A 12,388-nucleotide genomic window follows, 5' to 3' on the forward strand; every position below is an offset into this window, starting at 1 on the left:
TCCTGTTCTCTTTGGAGGCAAACAGGTCTATCTGGAGAAACCCCCACCTTTGGAAAATTGTGTGCACCACATCGGGACGAAGGGACCACTTGTGGGAGAGGAATGACCTGCTGAGATGGTCGGCCAGCGTGTTCTGCACTCCTGGAAGAAATGACGCTACCAGGTGAATAGAGTGGGTTATGCAGAAGTCCCAAAGGAGCATCGCTTCCGTGCAAAGCAGGGAGGAGCGAGCCCCGCCCTGTCTGTTGACGTAAAACATCGCCGTCGTGTTGTCTGTGAAAACAGCCACACAGCGCCCTTGGAGATGGGCGTGGAAGGTTTGACATGCCAAGCGGATCGCCCGCAGCTCCCTGACATCGATATGGAGGGAGAGCTCTCGGGGCGACCAGAGACCCTGGGTGTGTAGGTCGCCGAGGTGTGCCCCCCACCCCAATGCCGAGGCATCCGTGGTCAGGGTGACCGACGGGCGAGGAGGATGGAATGGGACTCCGGCACACACGACCTCTGGGTCCAGCCACCAGTTGAGCGAATTGAGGGTCGGTTTTGTGACTGTGACTACCATGTCTATGGAGTCGCGATGCGGGCGGTACACCGACGCAAGCCAAGTTTGAAATGTGCGAAGACGCAGCCTCGCGTACATGGTCACAAACGTGCATGACGCCATGTGGCCCAGGAGTCGGAGGCAGGACCGCACCGTTGTTGTGGGAAAGGATTGTAGGTCCCGAACGAAGGAAACCATAGTCTGGTGCCGAGGTCGAGGGAGGCAGGCCCTGGCCAAATTGGAATCCAGGACCGCTCCGATGAACTCCACCCTCTGTGATGGAGCCAAAGTGGACTTCTCGGCATTTATCATAAGTCCTAGGCGTCGAAAAAGGGCTAGGATCTCGGCCAGTTGACATGCTACCAGCTGGCGGGATGGTCCGCGGACCAACCAGTCGTCGAGATACGGGTACACATGTATGTGACGACGGCGGAGGGCTGCGGCAACCACTGCCATGCACTTGGTGAAGACCCTCGGCGCGGTGGAGAGGCCGAAGGGTAGCACCGTAAACTGGTAGTGCATGTCGTTGACGACGAAACGCAGGTAGCGTCGATGAGGAGGGTAAATCGCAATGTGGAAATACGCGTCCTTCATGTCGAGGGCGGCAAACCAGTCTCCCGGATCCAGGGAAGGAATAATGGTCCCCAGGGTTACCATGCGAAACTTGAGGTCTAGTATAGGTCGTAGACCTCCCTTCGCCTTGGGGATTAGGAAATATCGGGAATAAAATCCCCTGCCTCGCTTGTCGTTCGGCACCTCCTCTATGGCACCCAAACTCAACAGAGTCTCGACCTCTTGCAAGAGGAATTGCTCGTGAGAGGGGTCCCTGAAGAGGGACGGGGAGGGGGCGAAACAAACTGAAGGCGGTAACCATACTCCACCGTGCGAAGCACCCAGTTGTCCATTGTTATCTGGGACCACGCCGGGAGGAAGTGGGAAAGACGGTCGAAAAATAACGGGGAAGGATCCGGTGAATACACTGATGGGCCATCCTCGGGCGTCCCATCAAAAGGCTTGCTTAGGCCCCTGAGGGGGCTTGGAGGGCGCTTGGGACTGATTACCCCGGTTGCCCGACGGTCTACGGCGGTTCACCCTGCCTCTGCGCCTATTATCAGGCCGTGGCCTGACCTGATTAAACTGGCGGTATGGCTGCTGCCGGAAGGACCTCCTCTGGGTAGCCAGCGTGTGCATGCCCAGGGTGCGGATGGCGATTCGGCCATCTTTGAGAGTCTGAAGCCTCGAGTCCATTTTCTCAGAGAAGAGGCCCTTCGTGTCGAATGGAAGGTCTTGAATAGTGTGCTGGACCTCGGGCGGCAAGGTGGAGGCCTGCAGCCAGGAGATCCTCCTCATGGTCACTCCCGAGGCCAGAGTTCTGGCTCCTGAGTCTGCTGAGTCCAGAGAGGCCTGGAGGGATGACGGGGAGGCTTTCTTGCCCTCTTCAATAAGGGCTGAGAATTCAGGTCGGGAGTCCGTTGGTACCAGCTCCGTAAACTTTGAGAGTGACACCAAGGTATCGTAAGTGTAGCGGCCGAGGAGAGCCAGTTGATTGGCAATCCTTAGCTGGAGGCCACCGGCCAAATAGACCTTCTGGCCCAACAGATCCATCCTCTGCGCTTCTTTTGATTTTGGTGCTGGAGCTGGTTGCCCATGCCGCTCCCGGTCATTAACGGACTGCACTACTAAGGAGTTCGGAGCTGGGTGCGTGTATAAATACTCATACCCGTTGGGTGGAACTGAGTATTTCCTTTCCACCCCTCGAGCGGTGGGAGGAATGGAAGCCGGTGACTGCCACACCATATTGGCATTTCTCTGTATGGTCCGAATGAAGGGCAAGGCCACCCGCAGCGGGGCCTCAGCTCCAATTATGCTGGTCACCGGGTCATCGTCCTCAGCAACCTCCTCGACAGGGAGGTTAATGTTCTGGGCCTTCCATCGAAGCAAGTCCTGGTGGGCCCGCAGGTCAATCGGTGGAGGGCCCGATGCCGATGTCCCCGCCACTGCCTCATCTGGTGAGGAAGACGATGACAGGCCCTGGGTCAGGGCTTCCGGTGGGGGCTCGTCCATGCGCTGCGAGGCCTCCGCGTCTGTGGGATGCTCTCCCACTACAAGTGGCGGCGGTTCCTCCACCAACTGTGATGGAGGAGGTCCGCTGACCGTGGCTTCCGGTGCCCTGTGATCGGAAGTCCTGGGCCGCTGAGCGAAGGGGACCCCTTGAGCCTCGTGATAGGCCCAGGGGGTCCAGAAGCCCCATTGTTGGGGGCCGTGGTCCTGCCCTTGGGGGTTGGCGCGTAGATCACCCACACTGCCCGCTTGGGAGGAGACTGAAGGCAGGCAGGAATGCCACGGGGGGGCAGAGGCACTGTAAGACTGTGCCGTCGATGCCGCCGGTCTGTCCCTGGACGGTGCTGGGGAACGGTGCCGGTCGTCGCAGTGCCGGGAGCGAGAACGGGACCATCAACCGTGCCGGTGCCGGGAGGTCGACCGAGATCTCGACTGACATCAGTGGGAGCGGCTGCGAGATGACCGGTACCACGAGCGGTACCGGGATCCGGACCTTCGTCGGTACCGCTCGTGGGACCGGGATCGTCTCCGGGAGTGCGACCGGTACCGCGATGTGGAGCGGTACCGGGACTGTGACCGGCGCCGAGATGGAGAACGGTACCGGGATTGTGACCGGCGCCGGGATCTGGATCGGCGAGAAGGCGAACGTCTCCGGGATCGGGACCGGGACCTGGAATGCCTTCTATCCCGTCTGTCAGGGGAAGGAGGCCTCATGATGGCCGGCTTGCCCACTGACTTCACAGCCCGCACCGGCAGTGCCGGGGGCTGGAGACACGGTGGCTCTGTGAGCTCTATCAGCTCTCTCGCCGTCAAGAAAGTCTCGGGCGTCGACGGGAGAGGCAGCTCGACCACGGTTTGCACCGGGGAGCAGGGCGGTACCGGACTCAACAGCTCTTGCGGTGCCGGAGTCGACGGTACTGTGCACGGTTTGTGCACCACCACAGTCGGTGCCGGGGGTACCGGCGGTGGCTGGGCGAGCGGTCTCGGTGCAGGAGGCTTGGAGGTCGTCTGCGCTGGCTTACGCTTCCTCGCAGGAGAAAGGGAACGGTGCCGGGACGTCGGTGCCGGCTGTTGTTTTTTCAAAGTCTCGGTACCGGACCGGCTCGGGACCGCTGGTGCGCTCTGCACCGAAGACGACTGCTGAGCTGCTGGTGTCGGCACCGTAGGGCTAAGTGCCGACTCCATTGAGAGCCGCTTTAACCGAAAGTCTCTCTCTTTCTTTGTCCTCGGCTTAAACGACTTGCAAATAGGGCACTTATCTGCACGATGGGACTCTCCTAAGCAGTGCAGGCAGGAGTCGTGAGGGTCTCCAATCGGCATGGGCCGCTGGCAAGCCGAACAGGGCTTAAACCCCGGTGCCTTGGGCATGAGCCCGCACCGGTTCGGGAAAAGAGGGGCTAGCCCCCCCCCCCCCCGATTCCCCGAATCCACTAACAAACTAACTAAACTAACTATTTTAAATAACTATATACACTAAATACAACAAGAACGAGAGATAAGCTAGGGATGTGGAGGTCAAAGGAGCACTCCACTGTTCCAACGGCCGTCACGGGCGGTAAGAAGGAACTGAGGAGCGGACGGGTTGGCTGGGGTATATATCTAGCGCTATAGCGGCGCCACTCCAGGGGGCGCCCGGCCGACCCGCCGGAGTTGCTAGGGTAAAAATCTTCCGAAGAGCCGTGCACGCGCGGCGCGCACAACTAACTGGAATGCATAGGAGCAATCACTCGAAGAAGAATAAACAGTTCATATTTATAGAATTAATAGTAATATTCATAAAATATTCACCCATGCACTAAGATCACTATACAGTAGTACAATAAAAACTACCAACCTAAAACTTCAGAATAAATATGTAGCCTCTTTGATCCCAAAAGAGTCCAAAGTGCTTCAACAGGGACCATCTTTTCCACCTCTGGAATCACTTTGCCTACCACTGATGCACAATTCACCTTTGAGGTTGAATGTGGCAGCTCCAGCAGTTCACAGCAGCAATAAACAAGGTAGGGCAAATGTAATAACTCAGAATGGAATTTGTTCAGAATATCAGGAACACCATCCATACTCTTGCAAAAAGTGTCTTTAATAGTCAAAACCACAAATAATCAGGACTTTCATTTTATATTTTACCTGCAAGTCAGAAGCTCCAACAGCACCTCTTAGCACTATTCTAAGGGCTTATCTAGACAGGGGCTCTCAGGGAAAACTAAACTGAATTAACAAAAGGTGCAAATTTAAAGCGAATCAGTTACAGCACATTAAACCCTGTGTGAACCTTCTCTTTCAGAAGTAAAATAGCTTAGTTTGTTGTAGCTTAGTCAGTGAATTAATAGATATATAGAATTGAATTCATTGGATAAAATTAAACCAAACTCAGGCCATTTCACTTCTGAACAATAGTATCCACACAGGGATTTTTATGTGCTTTCATTAACACACTTTAAATTCACGCCTTTAGTTGATTTGGCTTATCCTTCCTGAGCATTACCTGTATAGACAAGCCCTAATGAAGATCCTGTTCATTATTTACTTGGAAGAGTTTCATTTACGGAGGGCAAGTCTACACTACAGCGCTACATTAGCACAGCTGCACTGATGTAACTGTGCCTCTGTAGTGCAACTGGTGAAGACGTACTATGATGATGGGAGAGCGCTCCCCCATTGGCATAATTACACCACCTCGTCAAGAAACAGAATCTATATCAGCGGGAGAGCATCTCCCACCAACGTAGCAATGGTGTGTACAGCGTGAAACTTGTGTTGCTTGGGAGAGGGGAGGCTTTTTCATACCCTGAGAAAGACAAATTATATCGACTTAGGCTGTAGTGTACACCTGCCCCGAATCATTAATTCCATTCTTGAATACTAAAGAGTACAGCAGTAGGAATATACTACTGACTACGTGACCAGGATGGTGGTGATGATTGTAAAATGCTCAGAGAGATTGGAGAGGCTACAAAGACAGAAAATGCAATAATAATGGGGATTTATTCTCATATTGAGTAGATATGTGTCACCTCAGGAAGGGATGCAGAGATAAAAATTGTAGACACCCTAAAGGACTGCTTCTTGGACCAGCTTTTCCTGAAACCCACAAGGGGAGAGACAATTCATACGTTCTTAGGAAGTCTTTGGAGGTCTTTCATCCAAGTACTGAGTCATCATCATGTCCTTAGTTAGTAAGATTTGATGGCATCATTGCTGATCTCAATCAAGAGAATGAAGGGCTGGATACTTGAGAATGCCACATTCAAATGGCACTGACACAGGAAACTAAGTTTCCCTCTTCCCAAAAGCCACCCCATATTTACTATTCCCCCTCCCCACTATGTCTGACCTGCTATCAGTGCATGTTCCTTCACTCCACATCTTTTTGAAAGTGATGCCAGAGCTTTATGAAGCAGAAGTGACAGACTTATTAGCAATTTTAACTAGCATCTAATCCATGTTCTTCCTATATACATGCCTGAATGGAAAGTAAAAACTTACATAAAAGGAATGAACTCAAAGGTAATATCAACTGATTCCAATAACATCCTGGTAACCATGAGAGCAAAGCTGGAGGGGTTTGTGACATCACCAGAACTTGTATGAAAACCCTTATTCAGAATTCTTTTGTTGTGTTTCATAGATTTGGTGGGTGGTATTTTACATGAAAAACACATTTTTTTAAATGATCATAGTCAAATAGCCCTGTGATTTCCTACCAGTTTGCTTTTGGTAAGATTGCAAGTTCAAGTTTTGCTATTAACAGGAGAACAGTCTTCTCCTCTCTCTCAACTAGGTGTGAGGAATTCATTTCCTCTTTTCATTCAAACCTGTAACAATATGTCCTCCTCTCTACAGATACCTTTTCCTTCCTTGTCCCCTACAGTTCTTTGAGACACAATAGTTCCCTTAAGACAATTAGTTTGCCTCAGGTACATTCCACAGTCCTCTAAAGTCTGCTACTGTCAAGTGTGTTTTAAATCCTCATACTAATTACTGACTTAATTTTCAAAATTATCTTTGTCAGCAAAGTGCTTGAGAAAGTTACTGTGTCTCACTCTTCAGTCACCACTGACAAAACATTCTTCACCATTTTCCATTGAGTTTTGTGCTGGCCACAGCATAAAAGTCATTCAGCTAGCCATTCTGTGTTGATAAAGCCCCGTTCTACATCCTTATTCTCAAGACAGCCTTTGACACTAGTATCAAACTGGGGAGGGATAGCTCAGTGGTTTGAGCATTGTCCTGCTAAACCCAGGGTTGTGAACTCAATCCTTGAGGGGGGCCACTTAGGGATCTTGGGCAAAATCAGTACTTGGTCCTGCTAGTGAAGGCAGGGGGCTGGACTCAATGACCTTTCAGGGTGCCTTCCAGCTCGATGAGATACTCATATCTGATATCCTCTTGTCATTTCTGCTCCTACAATACACTGTTTCTTCCTCTGTCCGAGTCTCCTCCTTTATGGAAGCTGTTTGAAGTATAAGACACTTCAAACCCTCTTAGCTAATCAAAATGCTAGTTAACATGGCATAGTGACTATAGCCATTTAAGAGTGCACCCCAGCTGAATACTTTTTTCTGTATTTTCAAATTCTTTGATGAAAAAGTTTAATCTATGGTACTAACATCACTGCCAATCACTTTTCTTTTGCAAAGTGAAGGAATTGACTCCATAGTTAAATTATAATTTGCTTTCCATTTTAAGCCCAATTTTCATCTGCACCTTACTTCAAAAGCTCAGATACCATATTTACAGTAGGATATCTGAAGAACCAGAGCTATTGTGTTACTTCAATATTGGAATTACTGTACAATATTTTGGCTCCACTTAGTATTATCACCAACTACCATAATACAGTTTTAAGTCTACAACTTGTCCAACCTGTGGACATTATAATGGGTGTAACAGAGTCCACTAGAGAGTAAATATTAGTGTTCAAAGTGATTTTAAAATCCTATCATCTATCAAAGGCGATGCATCTGGGTTGACAGTTCTCACACAAAATTTCTGCCACATACAAATAAGCGTTGAATTACCAAAGGATCAACTCAGTAGTTCTGCTGTAAGTGATGATGAAGGGGTTTTAAAAATTCAACAGCAAGACAGTCATGTATTTTACAAAACAAGCAACTTTTTATAAAAGAAAACCATAAGTAGAAAATACTAATTTTTTGCATTAGACTTCACGGCAAACATGAGACAGCTATGGGGGCTGCTCCCTATTCCCTTATATTGCAAAGTTACAACAAAGTTTAAAACTTCAAACTTACATTTATAGACATGGAAAAAGAGACAGGCAATTCAACATGACTCTTTCTGAAGTGACGTATGGTAGAAGATTATTCCCTGACAGGTCTGTAAAAAGGAAGAAAATACGATTCAGTTACACTCTTAAATCCTTCACAGTTTTGTAAAAAAAAACAAAAAAAAAAACAAAAAAACACACACCACACCACACACTCTCTATAGGATAGCATATTAATTAAGGCATTTGTTTATGCTTTTGGGGCTGTTCTTTTAAATGAAAATTCTCCTATAAAAGACAACTTATATCTTATTATAAAAATTATATTATTTTGATATCCTGACTCTGATTTAAACAACTGGGCCTCGTCTCTAGAGGTACTTTTTGCATTTTCTGTACAGAGAAATAAGTGTAGGCCCAGGTCTTATTTCCCACCCCCCGAACTTGTCCATCTTGCTGCATTCCATGTAGGTGATGTTTTGGGTTTTTTTTTTTAAACTATTTTATTTCTTTCCCCCTTGAATGTTGGGCCCTCCGATGCTGCTTCAGAGTGTGATAAAGAAACTGGGCACAGGGAGTACAACTGAAAAGTTTCAGTTTATCTGGACTGTTCCTGCCCTTGAATAAGGTGGGCTTATTATGTCCCCTGTCTCTCAGGGGATCATTCTGGGTCTCTCAAAGAGTGGGATGTGATTCAAGAATGGACTCTCCACAAGACTGACGAATCTGCTTTTCCTCTGAAAGCCTTACCCTGGAACATAAGCAAAAAAGCCCTGGAAAACTTGTTATAGAAGTAGTAGGGTTTGATGACCCTTTTAATGCACTTAACTAGCAGTGTCCATGTTGTGTTCAACTATGCCTTGACTAGGTGAAGTGGCTGAACTCTGTAATCAGGAGCATGGCTGCTGCTATGGGTTCTAGAGACTTACATGCAACCTTCTACCTGGCATGCTGCCCTTCTGGAGTTGCCCCCTTCATGGAGATGTGGAGCCACTTGTCTCTGCAGCCAGCTTTTCCACTCCGGCCTGCTTGCCTTGTTTGCTGCCTAGGATAGAGGGGAGTTTGAAGACAGCAAGCAAGGTAACCCTACTAGGACTGGGCTGCTGAGACAGTGCCTACATCTCCCCTAGCAGAGTTGGTCTCTCCAAACCTGCCCAGTGTCTTTCCTGCCTGGATGGTGAGAAGGCACTGTCCAGGCTTGGGCTCTGAGGAGGATGCTGTCTACAGAGATGGTCAAGCTTCCCCACAAGACACTTGATAAGAGGGAACTGGAGCTGGAGACACAGACCTTTCCTTTACCCTTTTGCTAATTAACACAATGATCAGCATGGTCCATTGAACCAACAAAGAAGTGCTTCTAAAAATCCCTTCCCACGTTTAATCTTACCACACAATACAGAGATGATAAGAGCAGTAACAAAAAAGATGCAGTACAGTTGTCTATCCAAGACTTAGCTGATTTGTGACAAATGGAGAAAACGAGAGAAATGAAAAGAATAATCTGGAATATTGGTGAAACATATTAATCATGACTGACATGAAAGGGAGATGACTGGTGCACACAAGTAAACATTTTCTGTCCACAACTAAAAGTAAAATTATGGATCTCAATTTACTAAACCACATCATTACACAGAGGCATCACCACAAATACAGTCCCCTGCCATTTACAAGATGTTGGTCTTTTTGATGAAATAACAAATGAACAAACTTCTGGAATGATATTTTACTTGAAGAGGGACTTTCACACTGAAGTTTCTATATCTGAAGAAATGTCATAAGTACTCATCTTCTGTATTCTACTTACAGTGTCACAACTATGTTAATTGCAAGAGCTCCCTAGCTGGTAGGCCAACTTTTCCTTCAGCCTGATACCACCGTGAAGTCTAACTTGTGTTTATCTTCATAACACAGTCTGTTGTTCTGGAAGGACTTCTGATACCAAAAGACCAGCTTTATGACTTGAGTGCAGGATGAAATAAGATTAGGATGAACCTGGGGAAAGCACACTGTTTAACCTGTTGACCCCAGACAGGTACAGCTATGTAAACAGATGGTTGCAGCACATGGCCCTCCTTCCCCTCAACAACTTCCCACCCAACTCCAAGTTTCACCCTGCATAGGAGCAATAATTCAAATATATTCAGTGGTGAAGGAGTACAAGTACAAAATTAATTTCCAACTAACCAATATATTAAAAAATGTCATGTATAACAGCATTTGAAAGACAGGTAGATTTTTGTATGCTTAAATGTTCCCCTTAGCATGAGAGAACTATGATATTTTAGTATGTTCATATATTCAAATTGAAAGACTACAGAAACCTGTTATGAAAAATATCCATGCTGCAATGCAAGGTAATTTCCTAAAATTGCCGACTGCTCTATGTTTGTTTATAAGTCTTACTTACAACCATAATAGTATAAACCAGTTGTAATCTGGCAGATGACTCTATTCCTTGCAAAACACCTTCTCAACATGGGGAAGGGTCTAAATGTTAAAGGAAAATTGTCAACAGAATTTTCAAATAGAAGTGTGATCATTTTAAAACTACAATTACTACTGTAGCTGAAAGGGATAAGCAAACAACAAATGTTTCTCTATTTAATCTTGTTTATTTAGTTTATATATGTGACAGCACTTTGGGTAAAGTCTACCTATAGTACCACATCAAAAACTAAATGGTTCTTAGTATGTCATCTTAATTTTAATTAGTGTAGTTAAAACCAATTCTTATTCTGATACTAGATTTTAGTAATATTGATTGCAGCCTACATGCAAGAGTTTAAGAACTGCTGATACAGTCAGTCTGATAGTCCATTTCCTCTGTTCAGAGGGGTCTTTCATACAAAAGGGAGGGGGGGGAAAACCCATATGGAGCAGGAAGAAGTTACTGTAAAACCACAATCACTGGGAGGAGCAATCTGAATCTACTTTTAAACTCATTTTAAAAAATTGAGCAGATGTCAAGCTAATATTAAATTTTAACATTAAAACTAAATTACCAGTTTTAAAGGTAACCATGATTGTCACTCAGAACAGTGTGCTTGCAGGTCAAAGATATTAGACATGAAACCTCAACTGAAGTTGAATAACTTGTTTTTAGTTAGATGCACCTTATAAAATAAATAGCAGAAATTGGAGGAAAAAAAAAGACTTATTATTGAGCACAACTGCCTACAAATACAGGATATAATCTCAAAAAAGGCATCATCTTTGAAAAATGCATCATAAATTTTGTCAATGATTTGTCAATAAATGGTCTTGTGACATAATATTTAAGACTGTCTGAGAATCTTGGGGGAAGAAATTCTTTGAAACAATTCATTATATTTCAAAGGTAAGGGACTTACTTGGGGTTTGTTTATTGTTGAGACTACAGTCTAATGTGAAAGCCCAAAGTCCTTCTAAAATGACCTGGAAAAATATATTATTTATTGTTCCAAGTAATCCTGTATGAAAAACAGAAAAACAAGATTCAAAACAATGCATCAGCCTTAGGGCCTTTTTCAGGCTGTGAAAACACAACTGATTATGTTCCAAGCTGTGTTCTAATTTCTATCTTATTTTGAAGAAAAATACCAACATACTAGTTACGACATCTTGTATTTCTAAAGCATGTAGATTTTTTCATTTGAAATCTTTTGTTCATTTGCATCACATTGCAAAATAGTGTAATTGATTTTACTTTCCAAATCACACCTCAAAATTCCATGCAAAGCATATATACACACAAAAACAAAACCACTCTGTGCGGACTGCAGACCTTACAGCATCGGCACGTCAGTAACTTTTACAGGGCAACAGCATCTTTATTTGGCCTTATTACCTAATAAACTTGTGAGATCCAAATTCAATCGTCATACACAACCCCCGTTAAAGTCAACAGGAGTTGCCTGGTTACGCTGGAGGACAGGAATGGGCTCTCATGGTCACATTATGCAGTTGGATTTGAGTGCAAGCTCCTAGTGAAGTCACCAGGAACCATGCTCATGCTTCCAAAAATGGAACTTAACTTTACTCATACACTGTCATTTACATAGCATTCTTAGGGTATGTCTGCACAGCAACAGGACACCTGTGACTGGCCCAACCCCTGTAACCGAGCATTGGTAGGCATGGGACAGCCACAGGTTTCTAGTTGCTGTGTAGACGTTCCCTTAGGGCTGGTCTACACTACGGGGGGAAAAAAAATCGATCTAAGATACGCAACTTCAGCTACGTGAATAACGTAGCTGAGCTGAAATTGAAGTATCTTATATCGAATTACCTACCGTCCTCACGGCGCGGGATCAATGTCCGCGGCTCCCCATGTCGACTCCGCTACCACTGTTCGGGTTGGTGGAGTTCCGGAGTCGACAGGAGCGCGTTTGGGGATCGATATATCGTGTCTAGATGAGACGCGATATATCGATCCCCGAGAAATCGATTGCTACCCGCCGATACGGGTAAGTAAAATCTAAATCAACATCCCTTAGAATGAGCCTACAAAGCTAACAAATTATCAGCAAATCTGAACATATAAGTATGAATTAAGCCAATTAAAACTGTAG

General features: G+C 46.1%; 1 protein-coding gene across 20 annotated transcripts in view; it reads right to left on the reverse strand.

Annotated features, from left to right (window-relative positions):
* SGMS2 (sphingomyelin synthase 2) overlaps positions 1-12,388 on the reverse strand; it is an 84,617-nt gene that overhangs the window by 48,437 nt on the left and 23,792 nt on the right. For 5 of the 20 annotated variants that reach the window (XM_045019825.1, XM_045019812.1, XM_045019827.1 and 2 more), the window contains one exon: positions 7,861-7,945. The exons of 1 other annotated variant lie outside the window; for it this stretch is intronic. The gene's annotated coding sequence lies outside the window, so the exon portion shown is untranslated. 14 more of the 20 variants (XM_045019816.1, XM_045019809.1, XM_045019822.1 and 11 more) reach the window with 9 other exon arrangements.

Source organism: Mauremys mutica, chromosome 5 (assembly GCF_020497125.1).
Source record: "Mauremys mutica isolate MM-2020 ecotype Southern chromosome 5, ASM2049712v1, whole genome shotgun sequence".
Classification (NCBI taxonomy): Eukaryota; Metazoa; Chordata; order Testudines; family Geoemydidae; genus Mauremys; species Mauremys mutica.